Here is a 20,764-nt window from a genome sequence, read left to right as displayed (position 1 = left end):
ATGGAAAACCTTACCACTTAGATACAGTATGTCACCTGTATTTATTTTTAAGATAATTTTAAACAAACTCAAAATTAAACACAAAATAATGAATGATACCAGAATGATAATGATAATAAATGATACCAGAAAACATTCTCAATCAAACTTCCATTTGAAAATCATTTATTCTAAGTACATTTTAGCTTGTGTGGATTAATGTAATATCCAAATCAATGCAATCCAACCATCTGTAAACTCAACCCACGTTTTCCATCATCAATATTTCTTTACATTATTACAAACACAGCTAATGTATAGGATTACATGATTAAGAAAGAGGATAGTGTAACAGAAGTGAAAAAGTTTCACAAAGGTTGATCAACACAGAACTGATTTATTTCCTTAGAGTAAATGCTTGCTTGCAAGATGGCTTCTTTCACTGTGTAATAGAGCATTTAATCACAACCTTAAGTGCAAGCACCTCTTTTAATAGGAAACATTTGAACAGACATTAAGACTTATTTTATCATTATGCACATTTCCCAATATGCTACTGAAGCATATTAGAACGGTTTTCTGATGATCTGCTTTCAATATGAATTAAGGAACATAGGAGAGTAAGAAAGGTTGCAAATGAAAAGGTGTATTTTAGATCATATTGCGCATTTGTTGCTAGTAGCTTAGTGGTTCAAGGAACTCATTACACTGTTTTGAAAAGATGGCTAGATTCCTCAAGGAAGTATGCCAAAAGAGGGGCCAAAAAGAAAATACTGCTCCTCCTTTACATAATTCCTATTAACATTGCTTTAAGTACTGGCATATTATTTAAGTGTTTTAAGTGTTTTGATACAAAACAAAATTTGCCCCATAGTTTCTGAAGGCAAATCTCATCGTAATGCTCAGACATGGGTAAGTGCTGTTCCCAGCTTCTGCAACACCACAGCTGGTGTTCAATCACCTCATCAATCGCCCAATCTGCCCGTTCCTGTGGCAACGCGCTCAGGCAGGTTGTCAATACCACCTGCCCATAATTAAACAGCACTTAGCTTGTTACAAGCAAGGTATTTATTCTCATTTCACCATAATTATTACTCAGTCTTTGCACTAGTTCCTGGCTCGACTCTCTGATTGTCTCTTTGACCAGGTGTTTGATTTTGTAGACACTTTCTAGCATGTGGACCTCTTGCTTGCTCGACCCATTCCACTTGGATTTCTCCCCTGTACTTCAGTCACCTCTGTGAACCCCCTGCATCTCTGACTGCTGTGTAGCTCTGTCTCCTGCTGCACCACTGTCTTTCATCTCTTTCACCGAGTTTTGCCCTTCTGCACTAGGATCCTTCTTCCAGCAAGGACCACTGCCCCCTTCAGGTTTGTTCAGCGTTCCATTTCACTCGTCAGTTGAGTTTTAACAGTTTTAAGAGGCTATAACATACAATACATAAAGTATACATACAGTATACAGTGGTTTGCAGAAATATGTGACACCCCACAAAATCTTCAAATTTCATCTCCACCTGAGCACACATCACAATGCTTTCAGTTCAGACTTTATATGCATAGTCTGTAGGAATTGCTCCAAAATGATCAGGTAAAAAAACATGTGATATGGAAGTAGAAAATGAGGAGTAAATGAATTGTTTGAAAGGTCATAACATGAATGAAATGGTTTAACCCTGTGTATGATCAAAGTGGTGTACATTGAAGATATTTGTCCGTGTGTAAGCATAACCTGTAGATTTACCCTAAGGAGCATAAAGACTGTGATTAACCTCCAAAGCACCCGTCAACACCAAGGAGCTTAAGAAACAGTTTGGGGATAAGGTGGTAGAGAGGGACAGATCAGGAGAATGGTACAAGACAAAGTCAGATGTGATGATCACCTACATGCCTCTCATTACAGTAATGTCTTGTATTAGGAAGTGGAAGATGCATCATACGACCCAGATGCTAGATCAGCTCATCCTACCAAATCGAGCAGCTAGGCAAGTAGGGAACTGGTTTGGAATAACATTCTGAAGCCATTGTCCTTCAAGTATGTGCAAAGTCAAGTATCTGAGAAGTGAGTCTGTGTTCAAATTAAATTGCTTAATTAAAATTGAAATTGAACTTTTGCTCTTAATTCAGAGTGTTATGTCTGATACATGCCAAACACAGTCAATACTAAGCATCAAGCATAGTGATGAGAGCATTATAATAAGGGAATGCCTCTCATCGGGAGGGATTGGAAATCGTTTCTGGTTTGAAGGAACAAGGTACAGGCAAATCCTAGAAATGAACCTACTTGAGTCAGAAAAGAATCTAAAACTCTGCAGGAAATTCATATTTCAGTAGAACAATGACCCAAAGCGCAAAGGAAAAGTCACACTGGAGCAGTTTGTCCAAAAATAAAATAATGTTCTTGAATGGCACAATCAATGTCCTGACATGAATCCAATAGAAAATTTATGGCAAGACTTACAGATTGTAGTCCGTCAATAATTTCAAACAAACTTGTCAGAACAGAACAATTTTGACCGAAGGAATGGGCAAAAATTGCACCATCTTACTGAAAATCTGAGACCTACTGTACTATATCCAAAAACACTGACCTCTGTAATTACTGCCATTAGTACTTCCACCTAATCCTGACCTAGGGGGCTCAATACTTCTGCAATCAGTAAATTACGCTTTGTATATGTTATTGGCATGTTTTTCTGACATTTAACCTCCTCCTCCTCATCTAAGAGTGTACAGTTTAACCCTTGCAGTTTTGAACTATAGAAAAGGTCACTTTAAACAGTGTGCATGTATTAGTTGTAATTAAATTAAATATAACATTATTGGTGGGTGGTGAAAACTTGTGCAAACCACTGTGCATTACAACAATTGGCAAAGCAATCAAAAGTCATGTAAGGTAAATAAACAATTTCCCATTCTGCAGAAAGTGAATCAAAACCACATATCAACTTTAGTATAATGATTAGCAGTCACTAAATAGGGATGGGTGTTTTCATACCATGCAGCAGACATACAGTATTATGAGATAAGAGTGCACCCTGGAGATTACACTGTGACCCTGGTACTGCTGCGCATGGCGTTGATGCTGCTGCATGTGTCCTTCTGAATGTTTCAGACTCAATGCTTTCACAAAGGAAAGCAAGAGTAAGATCCCAGGTGGCAACACAGCTAATGCAGGAGATCCAAAGACCTTGACAGTCGTTTGCTCCTGGAAATCTGAACGGAATCTTCAAAAGAATCAATAGAAAAAAATACATGCAAACAAAAGCCCTCTAAGCACTTCAATCTTATCATCTATGGACTCTGTTTTAAAAGATTAAAGATTTATTAATTTGGTTCCACATTAAATTTACTAATTTGCAAGCATTCAAAGACAAGCTTGAACAGTTTAGTTCTATATTTGTAAAAATGTAATATTGTTCAGATTGTTTTACCACTTCATATAGAATTTGCAATGCATGTTTACTGCTGCGAGTGAAAGGTGCTGAATCAGAGTTGAGGAGCTGTAAAGGGACAGCTCCTAAATGCACAGGGAGCCAGCTGCACCACTGGGGACTGAGTGAGACAATGTCAGATCTGTTTCTCTTCCTGCCTTTTTTATTAAAACACTGCAAGGTCATTTTGACATTGATTATCTTGGCAAGAGGCCTTCTCAGAAGAAATTAAATTAAGATGCAATGATAACACATTTGCTTAGCACATACCCATATTTAAATTTCAACTAATAGAAAGTTTAAATAATACTTCAAATTTTATCTGTGTAATTTAAAGATACTGTATCACTGGTATAAACAGTAAATGGGCTATTTAATATTCTGTGTTGTATCTTAGGAACTACTGTTTGTTTATTGCAGCACTTATTGTGCTGAAACAGAATGGTTATTTTCCAAAGTAAAATGCATTTACAGTATACAAATCTGAAAAATAAGTGCAAGACCAAGACTATTTATCACAGTTAGGTCTGAGTTAGTTTAGTTTACAATAGAGCAAAATAATATACACATGCAGTCACAGCCTTTTCTAACAGCTAAGCAAAATACATAAATGCAGAAATATTAATTTCAATTAATTTGTATGCAATAAGTTATATAAACATATATATTCCAATTTTTAAGTCAATTTATTAATATTGCTTGAAAATAATCCTATTATTATTTGGCACAAGCATCTTCTCTTGTACTCTCTAGGATATGCACATTCTCATGCATTACCATATAATACTGCAGGTGTAGAAAAAATAGAACACAGAATTTTTCTTAAAAAAACCTTCCAGTTATAGTCCAGTGTTGTAAGCATTCAATTCAATTTTCTAATGGTTTCTTAAAGGTCTTTTGCTGGGCATCCATTTCTGATCACTGAGTTGTGAGGTTTGCTCTGGAAAAAAAGCTTAAAGGCTGCTTTTCTACTCTGCAGGGGCTGTAGTGCCACAAAACCAGAAACTGCCAAAATGGAAAAGCCCAGGTTATAGAAAAACCCTGTTGGTCTCACCCTGTAGGTCTATAATTTAAAGAATGTCTGTATAAATTAGCATCTTATTCATAAGATGGGAATTGTAACTTTTTTGCATTGTAATTGTAACAAGCTCTGATAATTCTGATTTTCTTAAGAAGCCTTGTGCTGCTTAGTCATGTATTATAATCAAGATCTGTCTTTGAAGTCAAGGCTTTCCATCAATAAATGAAATTAATTTTTCTATATTGTGCTTGGTTTATTTTTTATAGTGAGACAAATGAGACAAATGGGGAGAAAAAATGGAAAAGATCAGGCTTGCCGTTGATGACCTCTTTTCTGCCCTCTGGTGTTGATTCCTCAGCATCACGTTACATTACAGGATGATGTCGTTTGCTCCAAATTCACTGCTCTTTTAAGTCATTTCTTGTATTTTATGGAGTGTATGATTATATGCTGTATGAGAAGAAAAAAAAAACAAAAATACTTTCCTTGGGAGCCTTATTTCACGCTTCAATGTATCTTATGCATTTCTCAATGGAAACAATTGATTAGTTAAAAAAAATCATTTCATTTGTTAGGACTTGATAGATAGCACATTTCTAATATCAAAGTCTATTGCATATAAAAATATAACCTCAAAACTTTCTTGAATAATTTCATGTAGAATTACTTTTGGATTGTCATTTAGATTACCAACAAGCTGTTATGCTATGCTGCATAAGATATAAGACTAAATATTATAAAATGGCTATTTATTTGTAATTAAAAAATTCAAGTCAAGCATGTACATACCATATTTAAAACACACTCTGATAATGATAATAATAATAATAATAATAATATAAAAAATAATAATGCCACAGTGAAACAACAATGTTGATTCATGGTGCCTTTCATGCCTACAGTATCATACTGTATATCATGGCTTCACAAAATGCCTCTTCCAGACAACTCTAAACAACAATTTCAAAAATGTGCAAAAATGTACTTCTTTTTAATAAATACCTTAATGATTTGACTGATAATCAACAGGGTATTTATTAAAATTAAAGAGATTGTTGCATTAAAATTCTAGAGTGGAGCAAATTGGAAAGACCAGAAGTTGAGTACCCTCTGTACACAGTCATTGCCTTTCCAAATCAAGTCAAAAATTGAATTGCTGTTTGAGTAGTTTGTTACAACTGAAATTACCTTTATAGTTACAGTATAATACAAAGATCCCACTAGTAATAATACACACCTATCCTAAGGGCATAAAGAATCTGCAGACACACATGAAAGAGAAATGAAGCGAGGAAAAGGAAATGGATGATTTTAAAGACTTCATTTTTAGCCGCAGTTCTGATGGTGCAGTGCCTTAGGATACCCATTAGATGGCGTCAGTAGTTTAAGTGCAGAATTTTCCAGTTCACTGTTTCATCATAATTTGAACATTTCATGCCTGTAGTATATTTGCAATCATTTCTCATTTTGAATCTACATAAAATGGCAAATAAATTTATTTTGCATGACATAGCAATCAGAAAAAGCCTGTAGCATAATATTAAATAACTAAGAGGCTTTTTTTATACTGACAATACCTTAAATGTTCTTTTTTTAGGTGAGCCACTGAGGGCATTATGAATGCTTCTATGCTTAATACATTTTACTGTAGAAGCCTTACTCCAGATGGGGATACTCTAAGGATCTTTTATTTTTCTTTTTGGAGATTGTTCCTTCATTCTTCTGAGTATTTCACAAAAAATGCTGTTTTAATTGAGAAATCAAAAGGCATTTCGTGTGCGTTTATTCTTTTTCAAAGCTTCATCCCAAACTGCATTTCCCTGGTACACATGATAGCAGGATACAAATTTCAGTGTTTCTGATACAGTAACTTAATAAATGAACTTCAAGGCTAAGATAATGATGGATTCTTATTCAATAAATGTCATGGGAGGGTTAAGCCAGTGCCTTACCAGTGAAAGAATTATGGAGACTAGAGGAGTATTTAAGAAATACAACAAAAGTGAAAGACTCAGCACAGATTATAATATGTACTATATATAAATATGATATTTTCCAAAATGTAGGATGTGATTTTCTATAATTTCATCATCATTTATTGTTTATTGTTTTCTATAAATTCATTTTATTTCTGCTTCATAATGCCTCTCATTCTGATAGGTTTTAATGGATATTATCTTAATATTTTGCCCTATACCCGAGGCTCGGATAGCTCAACACACACTCATTCTCTTTTATTGAGACTCCCTGTCAAAATATTAGTTTGTATATTTTAATTGTATATAGAAGAAAATACCCGTCATGTTTCATCATGCAGCTAGACACTGACTGAATACATATGGCCAATGCAACTATGAAGTTCGTCAGGAGAACAAAAGAGGAAAATATACAGCATTTTTCATACAAAACAACAATATGAAGTCAGAACATCCCAAGAACTCAAAAGAGCTGCAACAAGGCATCTCAGATGATTATTCAAAAAGTATTGTGAGTGCGATGAGATGCAGTGAATTTCCAAATATGCAACCAAATACTGACATTTACACACTGAACATTACTTATAGTAGTTCGGGTGGGTAGCTGCGTCAGCATGCGTAGGCTGTAAAGGAACAAGTAATAGGTTTATTCCATGCTGAAAAGAGAAGAAAGAAATCTCAACGTTTCGGCCGTGGAGCCTTCTCCACACTTGTTCCATTACTTAAAGTATGTGTGTGGTCACTTAAAATCACTGGGTTAATTACACAGCGTAATTTTGTTGTACTGTACATATGTACAGAATTTCCCAAAATTAAATATTCAGTATATTGTTCTTATTTTAATCTTCATTCAATTCATATTAATCTCAAGATCACATTTACTTACTGCTTGACTTTAAAATATAAATTAATGAGGGCACTGTAGATACAAAAAGTAATTGTCAGTTGTACAGTACAAGTAAATGTCAATACTTTATGTATGAAAAAATAAATGGAATTTGACTTTGTAGACAGAAGAAATTATTAAAACATTCCACCTCAAAATACCATCTTTTTTAACATTGTCAAGCCCAAAACAATACATGTACATGTGTGAAATGTTGTGTATAAATAATTAGTGATATACTATTTGTAAATTAGTGAAAATTAGATAAGACCACTTTATTGGCCATAAACAATGTTTTGTATTAGGAATTGTCTTTTCACATACCCCAGCTTGCTCTCCATGAGGTATATAGACAGGGAGATTAGCTTGGGGTCAGAGCACAGGGTCACCCATTTATACGGTGCCCCTGGAGCAGCTGGGGTTAAGGGCCTTGCTCAGGGCCCAACGGAGTAGGATTCCTCTGCCGGCCGCGGGATACAAACTTGCAACCCTCCAGCCACAGGTGCAGATCCTTAGCCATAGAGCCACCGCACGGCACATAAATAACCTTATATTTAACATTATACAGTTGAGGAATATGTATATATTTTGGTTTTTTTTATTTTTAGTTTCTTCAGGTTTAAGTAAACAGTTGTTCTTTTATCATGTTTTTTTTTTCTCTTCTGTATCATCGATAGTAGGTTGTATTTTATTTATCACTGTAATTAGCATCCACTAGTGTCTTTTTAATCATTGTTTTCACATTTCAATGTTTGCCCCTCTGTCATCACATTTTTTTCTATTTACTTGTGAACATGACACACGAAAACTCACTGCCTCTCCTACACTGTTTTTAAGATGATTCGCACTCCATCTCCAATCATGTCTACTCACTTTTTACTCATTGAAGTTTCTTTGCACAAAATATACATATTGTATAGAATGTAGCTCTTCATTATGTAGGAGTTTTGTGAATTCACTAGGACAATTTATTAATTGTAGCAGTAACCACGAGGTGATTCTTTTATGGCTATTAGAAAATCAATTGATCAGCAATGCACACACAGATTCAAACACGAGATACATTTATTAATACAAAAATTGTGCATAAAAAACATATAACCTTCTGCCTGGATACAGATGGCAGATCTTACTGTGAGGGTTATCAAAATGCAAGGTATATAATCATGAATGATGCAAAACACAAAGAGATACAAAACAAAGAATCTACTTTAGTATACCATTCGGCTATACTATATCGTTAATCAGTCTCACTAATACCACTTCTACATTAGATACTCAAAAGTAAATGCATTACTTATATGAATTAATTTTATATCAACTTGTGTTGAAGAAACAATTGAATTTTCGAAATGCAATGTAGAACATTGGGTTACTTATCCAGATATGGATTCGTATATCCCGGCACAGATACCAAATGCCAGCTGTCGGCTGCGTCCAATCGCTTTGGCGTTTGATAGTTGTCCTACGGCCTGTTCTGGCTTGATGCCGACCAATCCTGGCGCAACTCCGAATCGTAAGGAGGGAGGAATCTAACTGTGGTGCACAGTGCAGTCGTCTCCTCCTAGGGACCTTCTAGTAGTCCAGCTGACTAGAAGAGAGTCTTTATGCACGGAGGGTGACCGCGGGTACGAGCAAGTCACTCTTTAGGGAGAAGAAACTTGGGTTGCTTCTGGCATAGCACTACTGCTGAATAAAAACGTATTCAGATTGCCGACAAGAGTCCAAATGTATACTTGGGTGATCAAGTGAAGCATCCATGTTTGCGGCTAGCAACTTAAATTCCTACGTACGGGCATTCCCCGGGCCGATGCTTTGCTGAAACAAGGTTCCAGTCCCTATACAGACAACACTGGCTGTCACATGATTGTCTAAGGGTCTGTGGCCTGAGAAGCAGCGTTCTGAGCTGTGCAGTGTCTTTTAAACCAGAACCAAGACAGGTGATAATTGGTCGAAAGTTTAGCAGGCATTTGAGACCCACGTGGGGTTACCACGCCCTGCAAGTACATAAATGGAGTAACTTAATGTGAAAGCTGGAACTGTTCTGCTGAATTCAAAGACAGGATGTCACACTGAAGTGATAAAAGTTTGAGCCCTATATAAGAATCCATATCACATTTTTATTTTAAAAGGATCCTCTGTAGTAGCTATTGCAAATCATGGGTTGCGAGCCTATAAATAGAATAAATAAGTATATTCCAGGCTGAAAAGAGAAGAAAGAAAACACAGCATTTCGCCTGTGGGGCCTTCTTCAGGTGTGAGGAAGGCCTTCTATAATATCTCAGTTTAATATTATACATGTTATCATAAACTATCAAATTAAAGGAACAAGTAATAGGTTTATTCCATGTTGAAAAGAGAAGAAAGAAATGCTTCTCAGCATGGAACAAACCTACAGTATCACTTGCTCCTTTGCAGCCTACTGTATGTATGCTGCTACCCACCTGAACTACTATAAAATTAAAGCACTGTTATGGAATTTATGGTATTCCAGGACTGTTCAAATTAGCTTTTCATGTTGCTTATAAAATGTCTTGTTTTAAGACTATTTTTTGTTCTCTCAGTCCAGTTTATTTTTTAATATTGATGACTTATTTTATTTGAACTAGCACAGTAGTTGCATTTGATTTGTTCTTTTGTTTTTTTTTTTTCCGGCTGAAGGATTTTCAAAATGAAAGTGAAATATACATTGAGAAAACGGTGCTGTAATAGACTATGTCAGTCATTTCAAAACAGAACTGTACAGTATGTTAACTGAACCGAAAGTGCTTTATTCCTTGTGTGCATTACTTGTTTTTCTTTCATGTTTTAAAATCTAATGTGTCTATAATGTGAATTGTGATTGAGGTGTATTTGAACAAAACATGACAAGACTAGAGGGTTTTCTTTTATGTACATTTGTTCAACTGACATTTTTTGCAAATACACAGTAGCAGTGTTTCCAGCACTAAGTAAAGTCTGCCTACCTTTCATGACACAAGCATTCATACTCAGTCTGTACTAAATTCATCCTTCATTTGACTGATTAATGCTCCCTGCTGGTTCAGCTGTATAATTAATTCTAAATGTCTTCTTCTCAGATTCATTACAAAAATTCTGTAACCTATGATGCAATGCCTGCTTTAACAGAATATGCATCAGCTTTATTAACTGCAGTGTAAATATAAATATTTAGTTCTTCCTTCTGTATACATTTTGTTGAGTTTCATAATGTATCTGTTTTTGGTAGGTTACATCTTTACAGATGTTACGTATCTTGAAAATGTGTTGTTTTTTAGGTATCTCAATGGGCAGCTTTCTTTTTAATTATCTTGTTGTGTTTTTTAGTGAAACATCTTTGGCAGAGAAAAAGCAATACATTGATGTTTTTTGTAACTGTATAATATCTTGAACAATGTACTTGTTGTTGGCTGCTATATTGTTGTAACAAAATATATATTTTTTACAACCTTTGGTTTCAGGTTTTATTAAGATTTGGAGATGTGGGTTCCACAAACCCACAGAATGACACTGCCATATCTGTCTAGACAGTTCTAATTGTATGAAAACTGTAGTAAGTGAAAATAAATGAGTGATAGAGAAAAGTTAAACAGAAGAATTAGAACATTCTAATGCTTAGTGAAAGCATAGCTTAGTTTTTAATTTTCATAAAGCATTCACATGCATTTCCTTCACAGTTCCTTTTCATTACATTAAATACAGTATATACTGTAGTTGCATACTTATATTGCTAATTTCTTAAGACATAATGACATTCTTTTCATCATAATAGATGTGTTTGTAGTGAATAGGCGATCACTGGTGCAACACTTGTAATAATTGTCTAATAATTCTAAAACAAATGGACAACCCTTAACCCACACGTTCTAAAATAATTTCTAATGGGATATAGTAAAGACTCCATGACTCTGAATTACTAACTAAAAAGACAGAGAAGCTGGTTAGTGCTAAATATGTTTCCTATCCAGCCAATGAAAAACCGCTGAATGTGGCTTTTTCTCAAGGTTAAAAGATGAGAGTTTTTCCCTCTTTGTGCTTTAATGGAGCATGAGGGCAATCTTTGGTTGTTATTTCTAGAAATAGATTAAGGTTCACTTTTTGTGTTAAATGTTTTATAGCTGTACTGTAATTTGAAGCTTCGGGGTTTACCATATGTTACTGCACACTGTCTTCAGACCTAGTTTTCCTTGTCTTGCTTTCAAAAGAAAATCATTCACCTATTTTGCTCTGCTTCTTTCTTTATTAACTGACCATTGTAAATTGTTCAATGGTTTCACAGACTGTATATGGGCAGGCAATATCAATGCCCAAAGCTGGTTATGGAAAGGTTGAAGTAAGAAAGGCTAAAAGTTACAGATTAAAGTTTAGTCCACAAGGAATAATGACATCCACATATCAGATACTTTATGAATGTTTGAGTATTTAAGTGTATGAGCCATAAGTTATGGCTCAACCTCCTTAGTTAAGGGGTACTGTATCCTCCTGATTGTAAGACATGGATGCCCAGCCCCCATTCAGAGATACACTAGGAGTTAACCAAGGGGTAGCTGTAAAGCTGGAGACGAGATGGAGGTGGAATGAATATGACATAAATGTGAGAAGATTTGTGAACAAGAGTTCTAAATACTGTACAGTATTTAGTGTATACTGTTGGCTTTGTTTGTCATTATACCTCTCAAACCTCAGTTTTGAAAGTCCATTCTAGGAGGAAAATCCAGTGAAAATGTTATCTGCCTGAAAAGTAGTCAAGCACACAAAATGCTTTTGCTGCTCAGGTGGAAAACTGATACAAATCTGCAGTGTGTACAAAAGTGGTTTTTCCATCATATAATAATTAAGGTGGAATATTATCTGTATTTGATTAAAACAATAGTAGCACTAGCAGTAACGTAGACATCCTTATCCAATGAGCCTGCACACATATCCTTGGTCATATAATAATTGTAATGTGTAATGTTCCTAGAGAGAGTGCTATAAATAGTTTAGAAAATACCAGTCAGTAAAATCCAGCTGAAAAAGAGACTACATTAAACATTGTTGAAACAATTATTTTAAAGCACCAAATGATACAGGTAATAACACAATTATTAATAAGACTGCCAGGGTTATGATACAAAAGCCTATACACTATATCAAACCCGTTTAATGGTTAAGGCTACAATTACCTAGAAAACGTGAAAATTATTAGTATACCATATCAGCATATGAGGTAAAGTTGTAAAGGATGGCAATTAAGAGCCAAACATATGACAAAGGCCTTACGCCCTATAACTTACTTAGTATATTTGTGTAGTCTAAGGATCCTACCAGTACGCGCTTCTCCAGATGGTCACAGGATAATTAGACCCAATTGCAAGATTCTGCAAGTTTATTGAACACAGGTGCAGCTAATAAAGGCCAGTGCACACTGTAAGGATGCAGCAAAATAGATCGGTTTGTCGCTTTTATAGAGACTTAGTGGGTGTGCTGAAGACTGTCATTTTACTGCCACTTACTGTAAGAAGCAGAATGGAAAGCAAACGTTTACAGTATATGAGAAATTAAGAGTGAAGGAAGAATTATTGTCAGTGAGTGCCTTTCTTACTCTGGTGTTGATTAAGAAATTTGAATGTGGAATATCATCTAACAAATTTGAGGGTTGTAAAAAAGTATAGTTAGAACTCCAAAAAAGAGTATTTTCTTTTCTTTTCTTTAGAAAATGTACAGTATTCTTCATTTCCTGTTTTCTCAAGCCTTGTTGAAGTGCTGGGCGTCTTATTATTTTTTTTTCTTAAATATTTTAGGAAATAAACAAGTGAACCTTCTTTTTAAAAAACAGTAGTGCACAGTCTATACCTTACTTTAGAAGACAAGCCAGGAGGAGCCCTGTTGTACAGCCCTGCAGAACCCCAAGATACCTCAATATGAACATTTTTATTTTATTGCACAAAATATACAGTATTCGGATAATAGGGTTTTTGAGCACCATCAATTCAATTTTGGTTCAAACATAATAAAATATTTTGAAATTGCATTGTCATATTAATTAAGTCTGTGTTCTTATTTTCAGAATATTAAGTCATGGTTTATAATATTGCAATATTGTTGGGTTTTTTTTTTTTGCTTTTTACTTTCTTACCTTTTATATTGATTCTCAGACTTTTAAATTGTTATTTTATTTAGTGGTTCTATTTTAAGTAGTTATAGACCAGCATGTCTGACATCTAGCTCCCTTATCCTCCTGCAATACTGCAAGTCTAGCAGAAAACTTCTCCTGGATGACTTACCACCATCTCCAGCTCAATTTCTCTAAAACGGAGCTAATATAGTATATAAGTCAAACCTGGCCAAACCTTCACTTAATTGTAAACTCTCTGGGCGTAACTAATGTAAACTCCTCCAAGACTGCCAAGAAGTTTGGTGTTCTTGTCTGTGGCTCACTCTTTCAGGTTCAACTTGTGCAACAACCAGAAGATCTGACCATGCCTAACCACCTACTGTACTCAGCTCAGCTATTTCTCATCTCTCGACACAACTCACTAGTTATCGTATGGCTGAATTGCCAGAACTCCCTTATAGCAAGACTCCCTATGTGTACCATAGGCTTAGAAAGAATGCTCCAGCCCAACTAGTCTTCAATCTCCCAAAACACACTCATGTTTCCTCTCTCATTGATTCTCTACAATGGCTTTTGGTCATGACTTGCACTGAATTCTGAACTTTAGTGCTAGCCAACAAGGCTTTCAAGGGGACTGCACCAGTTCCACTGGGTCAATTGCAACAAACTTGCCGATTTAGTATGGAGCTGTGGACTGAGATGAGAACTAGCTAGTACGGTTACTATCTTGGGATCATCCCCAGCTGTACACTCAATTGCAACACAAAAACCTGAGGAACAAAGCTGGAGAATAGCTGATCCTGTTCTAGTATGGTGCTAAGGATTAAACTGTTCTTCTACCAAGGAGAAACTGAAAGGAGAATCTGATTTGTAATATTTAAATTTGTATTAATGTGATAATATGTGTGACAACATTAGTATATTTTATATTACTTTGTCATATTTGTAAATAAACATTCATGATAAATGTAATGTTAGTTTTTAATAAATGTATATATGCTCAAATAATCCAGATGAAGGCATGCAACTAGCTTCAGTACCTGTATGCAATATACAGTACCACTTCACTAGGAATAACAACACCTAGGAATTAAGTGTACTGAAAGGATTATGGAGTGTTTAGTCAAAATTTGGCTTAACCCACTTGGTTGAGGGCTAACCTCCTGGCCAGAGGACGAGGAGACTGGGACCCCCCTGCAGAGTGAGGAGTGACCGAGGTGCAGCTGCAAAGGTGGGGATGGCTCCATCTTGGTGGAGGTGGGATGCAAAAAGACAGGGAGATAAGGGGATCACATACAGTATTTCATGTGTTTCAGGAGAGGAAATTACATCAGGAGCGATTGCGAATTACTGACAAACTTGGCTGTTGTCATCCCTCACGAACTTTCGTTGTGAACTCCTTGAATTCCAATGTGTCAGGAAACAAGTACAGCTACACTACATATTGTGATCGAATTTGCATATCACAGTGGCTTTAATTATAAATGAGACATACTGAAGCACTGTACATGTTTAAGAGACACATTGGTAATTTAATTTTTACTAATAATCTACATTTATGTTCTAGAAATACTGTGCAGGTAAAACTCATGCACTCATGTAATGCAGTTTTGATACTTACCCTGATTTATCAAAGATTACACTACCGGAGCCTCGACTGCCATTCCAAAGGATCTTTATTTTACATACCCTTGCATTTAACTACATAAAATAATACATTATGCCCAGTGTTCCTCAAAATATCCCTGCTACCCTGTAAGAACCATCAGTGTGCAGTCTATTCAGATCAAGGTTCTACATTGTTTATTCTATAGCAAGGGTTGTTCTAACATAGCTGTTTTACTTTAGTATCCTCTGGATGGCAGGGACTATTACTTTGGGTTCAATGCAATTGAGAATATTTTAAGTGTGGAGGAGGAGACTAATGTCAGCAGCCAAGTTCATTCCAAGTCATATTAATCTAACGTAAGGAGCTGCTTACTAACGACAAGCACATCCTAAGTTAGTACAATGATTTTTGCACATTGCAATTGACACATTGTGATCAATGCTGAAGGGCCACTAGTCCCAGAAACAACTGTTCTCTGCATTAGCCCCACAATAGTGTAATGATCTACAGTACCTGATGCTATCAGAAATGCTGATTTTAATGGAAGAAACTGAAAACCCGTCTCTTCGGACATACGTTACTCCAAAGGCCCAAGACAAAACCTCTCTTGCTCACTATGCTATTATTATAATAATTGCTTACACTTATATAGCGCTTTTCTGGACACTCCATTCAAAGCGCATTACAGGTAATGAGGACCCCCATCCACCACCACCAATGTGCAGCATCCACCCGGATGATACGACAGCCACAGTGCGCCAGAACGCTCACCACACATCAGCAATTAGTGGGGAAGAGAACAGAGTAATGAATCCAATTCATAGATGGGGATTATTAGGATGTCTTGATTGGTAAGGACCAATGGGAAATTTGGTCAGAAAGCTGGGGTTACACCCCTATTATGTTACTAATTCCTCTCGGTCAAGGATCTCTGAAACCTCTTAGCGCTGTACAGACTCCTAACACTTATTTAGCACTGTGATTACTGATTTGTGTGGTGTTATTGTCTTTTTGTGCTACTTTTATATGCACCCTTCACATCTTGACTGGATACGACAGTAGAATGCTTTGAATCATCCTGATGAATGAATGTAAAATACCTAAAAACAAATATCCATTACAACACAATGCACACTGAAACAACAGTGGTATATTAACACCTCTTAAAGTGTTGTTATTTTAAATTGCATCTTTTGACTTGCTCGCACGCAGGGGCCACCTTTATTGCCCATGGTGTATCCCCTCATTGTCCCTTTGTCTGCATAACTCTTTCTGAAGGATTTCTAGGAGAATTCTAGGAGATGTGACTGCAGAAAAGTTGGGTGGCATGACATTTTTCTTGACAAAGAAGCAAATGTCAGCGGTATCAGCTTACATTTACCTGATGTCTCGCAACTGACAATAAAAGTTTCATTGAATTATAAACATGTTTGTTTTAACACACTCCTCTAGTTTTTTTTTATTCAATTTGAATCACCCGTTGGTTTTGGTCATGTCCAGCCTCTTTTGGAATGGCCAATTGTGTGCTTTCACATCTCAGCTCATGGCTACATGCCCCACATCCTCACGATGGGAAGAAAGACCAAGTGTAGACAGACTCCCCTGACCTGCCTACCTTTGAGTCATTTATCTTTTAACACTTCACAGGCTTTGCAGCCCCATTTCAGAGGTTCAGCACCTACTGGAGGAGGGAGTCCCTCACAGACCTTTAACAAATATACAAGCACCTAGAAGGCTACAGAGGTTGTTGTTTACCCATCAAGCCCTGGCCAACTAATGCCACCCTACTCCCAGCAGTTTTCCACCTGAGGAATCCTGGTCATGGTCAAGGATCGACATGACCTACGCTCATACCCATGACATAGGTACCATATCTGGATCATAGAGCTCAGCCTGTACTCACGCAAGCAACTTGAGAGGCTCTAGTGCTCAAGTTTTCTTTTTCTTAATTGTGTTTATTAAATACTACAGAGTAGTCACAACAGGGACATTAATTTCTACACTTTTTAAGAGAATAACAATGAACTTCAGAAAAAGAAATATAAAATGAAATGAAAGAGAGAATGAAAGAAAAAGAACAAAAAAGTTTTGTCTGAATCTCTTCATCTGCCCATATATTAACCAATTCCACTATTTTACTGTATAGTTTACTCCATGTAGAGGATTCATTTTAAAATGAAACATTTGCATTTCATTTTTATTAAATTAATTCCAAATTAAAACAAAATAATTTCTATATTTATTTTTATCCTTATGGTTTATATTTTATTATTTAAAATAGATGTGAAAATTAAAATTATTTTTTTAATGAGGGTAGTTAATTGTCTACAATTTTGATTATCACATTAAAAAAGCATGTTTCTCTGGAATCCGTTCAGAGTGACCCAATACATTTCTGATATATGTTATGCTACTTTTAAAGGAAATATTTTAGTTCTCTAAAGAGACAGTTTCAAAAGTAGTTGGCAAAAACAACCTGATTATTTCTTCAAAATTGACAGTGAAACATGAGCCAGAATAGACAAATAGAAAATACATTGAAGTGCATTTAAAATACGAACAGGAGGCATTCTTTACATAAAGGGTTGTGGGAGTCTAGAATAGGCCATGTTGTTGAAGCTGATGACCTCTCTTCTTTCAAGAAATGGCTGAATTATATCCTTGGATCAGTTACTAGAAGCCAAAAGATATAGCTGGGTCAGATAATCTCCTTTTGTTTGGAGACTTTCTATTGTTCACATGTTCAGTCATCCTGAATTGTGGGTGTATAGAGAAAGTACTCCAGCAAAGCCAACATGCTCTGATGTTATTTCCTGAGAAAACAACGTGTACAGCAGATTGACAATATTGATTAGCTACAACAAGAGCCTTCCCAGAATAGATCCACGTGAGTATTTTTTAAATTCTAAAGCAATTTTAAACAGATTAAGTAATAAAACTGGAGAAATGGCATTACAGAAGTAATAGAATTGTGTTTTATTACTGAATGGATTTTATTGTAAAAACACAAAAGTCCCTCATATCCATATCGATACTGCAATTCCAAGTTTTCTGGATCCCCTCATGAAGTTGGATAAAATAAAACATCTCTGTGTTCTTTCTGGATGTGCACTGCATTTCTGTCTACTGTATATTCATTTTAATAACTCAAAAGGGAACTATTTCAAAGCAGCACAACAGTATTTATGTAGCCTTTTGCATAGAGGTTCAATGCAGTTTCTCTGGGGTTCTGTTCTGATCCTAGCTCATCAGTCTTTTCGTCTGGTCCAATTGTCCACACGTCAGCCTGCTAAACTCATCCCCCTACAGGAGAGTCATCACACACTGATCACGCACCTCGTTCTGACTCCCTACATAATAGACATGGACACATACATTCACCCTCACTATTGTCTTTTTTCCTGCACAGTAACAATTAACTATCTACATCTTGCTCCACACACAACAGACTCCCACATGTTGAATTTCATTTAAACCCACTAGAACTACAGATATGTCTTAGTTTTGTTTTTATTATTTTGTTTCCCATTTTATTTAGTGTTCAAAAGAAAAACAAAATTAACAAAGAATGTCTTCTCCAGTCCTTCTTAAAAAGGAATATACAGTAACTGCTGCTTGAACTCAATGTAGCCTGGAAGTGAATGCTCTGCCTGGATCATGCCCACTTAAATATGTCCCCTACATAGCACCTGTTAATTGCAGCAAGATATTGTCCCAGACGTTGTGCATTTCTCATCTGCAGCTGGAGTAGCCATGGATATTGGTTCTCTGATACTACGGCACAGACTGAGTGTTTACCTTCACCACCTAAAGTTGTAGCTGTCATCTGGTGCTTCAGGTGCTCCTGAAGTATACAAGGGGTTCAGTACAGTTCTCCACTAATAATAGTTTAGTAGTGTCACTTGACTTTTGCTGATTCTCACAACTCAGCCTGCGGTTCACTCTCTCTATGGCAGGAGCTCATTACTGCCATCATGCTGGCACTGCTGCTCATTCTTGGATTTGAAGCAGTTAATTTTTCACTTGAACAGCTCCCACTTGAACATTTCCCATTACACAAATTTGCTTTGTAATCACTCCTACAGTACCACAGCTGTATCTCTCCCAGCTGCACTTTCTTGGGATAGAGTGCTCTAGCTAATGCATCCAATGGAGCAACTATTAGAATTCTAACATGTTTTGTTTGTTTTTTTAATTCAGGTAAAGCTATCCCAATCAGCAACTGGTTACAGACAGACTTGGCATGAAGTACTGGAACAAACAAACAAAAGTGAAGGAAAACCGCACTCAAAAATTACCTGTTTAGTTATGTTCTCCTTATGAATGCCAAAGCGTCATCTGGATTTAAGTGAAATAAGTGAGTGCTCCTTTATAAAAACATGTTTATCACTTAAATAATGAAATAATGAAAATATCATTTTAATGGTACTGCAAACTACATCGTGAGTCATAAAGAAAGTATGACGTAATTTAATTGAACTATTTTCATTTATGCACTATTAAAATTAAATGAAAGGTAAACAGCAAAAATATTTCATATTTAAGCTGAACATTCTCTGAGTTACAAAATTGATATTTTCCAAAGATTTCTCTGCTGACACATCCTCAAGACACACATAAAAACAAGTCACTCTAAAATAGAAGATTAAGACAATAGGGAAAATGTGCCTGTGAAGGAATTTTTAATTATTATACACACATTGTCTTCATAAGAATGTAGAAGAATCAACATAAACACCCAAAACTCTATAATGTGCAACTTCCTGTATAGGAAGAAGGCTCCACAGCCAAAACATTGTGTTTCCTTTCTTCTTTTTTTCCAGCATGGAATAAACCTTACTTATTCCTTTGCAGCCCTACGCATGCTGACGCAGCTACCCACCTGAATTACAACTTCCTGTATATTGTCATATACATATTGTCTTCCCATGGTGTCTTATTTTGTGAAATTACAAAATGATGCAAGCATGTGTTTTCCAGTAGTTCAGTTAAATTCTAACATTGAACCAAACCAATGAATATGAAGAGATGGTGCACTTATTACTTTGGCTTTAGTTCACCTGGCTGAGCTAATATCAGTGGTGGCCACAGTCACATCGGTCCTCACATAGGATGGACAAGCCAGAGAGAAACAGCTACAAAGCTTAAGCTGGGTAGGAGGACGGAGGGGTGATAGAAAAAATTAGCACAGCACCTTCTCCAGCCAGAGATCTTATAAGTGTAAGGAAGGGAAAGAGCAAGATTAGAATTTGACCTCCTCCTCAACTTCTGTTTGAAACACACATCATTTTAAACTTCATATTTTATTCAAAATCTGAATACTCCAAGTGAAGATGAACTGTATAAGATGAGAACCAAATCTAAAGCAAAAAAAAATGAAAAATGTGGATTGCATATGTCTTTAGTTCCTTGAACTCGGTATTTGGAGGAAACACCTTTGGCGGCAATAACAGCTGCAAGTCTTTTGGGGTCTTTCTCTAAAAGTCTCCAAAAACTGTGGCCTCGTCTTTTGGATCATAACCCTGCTGAAAAGTGAATTTGTGCCCCAGCTTAAGGTATTGAGCAGGTTTTGTGCTTAGAGCTAAATGCACTCAAGGACAGAGTTCCTGAGCTTTGGGGTGAATGTAAATGAACTCGGGGGATAAACGAGATGGGAATCAAATGAACGAAGGTTGAGGAATGGGGAGCAGACACATAATAAGTTAGATAGGTACTGAGCCTTTTAGATGAGCATGAAGCAGCTCGAAACATGATAGAAAACC

The sequence above is a fragment of the Lepisosteus oculatus genome, chromosome 7, assembly GCF_040954835.1.
Source record: "Lepisosteus oculatus isolate fLepOcu1 chromosome 7, fLepOcu1.hap2, whole genome shotgun sequence".
NCBI classification, from domain to species: Eukaryota; Metazoa; Chordata; class Actinopteri; order Semionotiformes; family Lepisosteidae; genus Lepisosteus; species Lepisosteus oculatus.
This window is presented reverse-complemented; position numbering follows the sequence as displayed.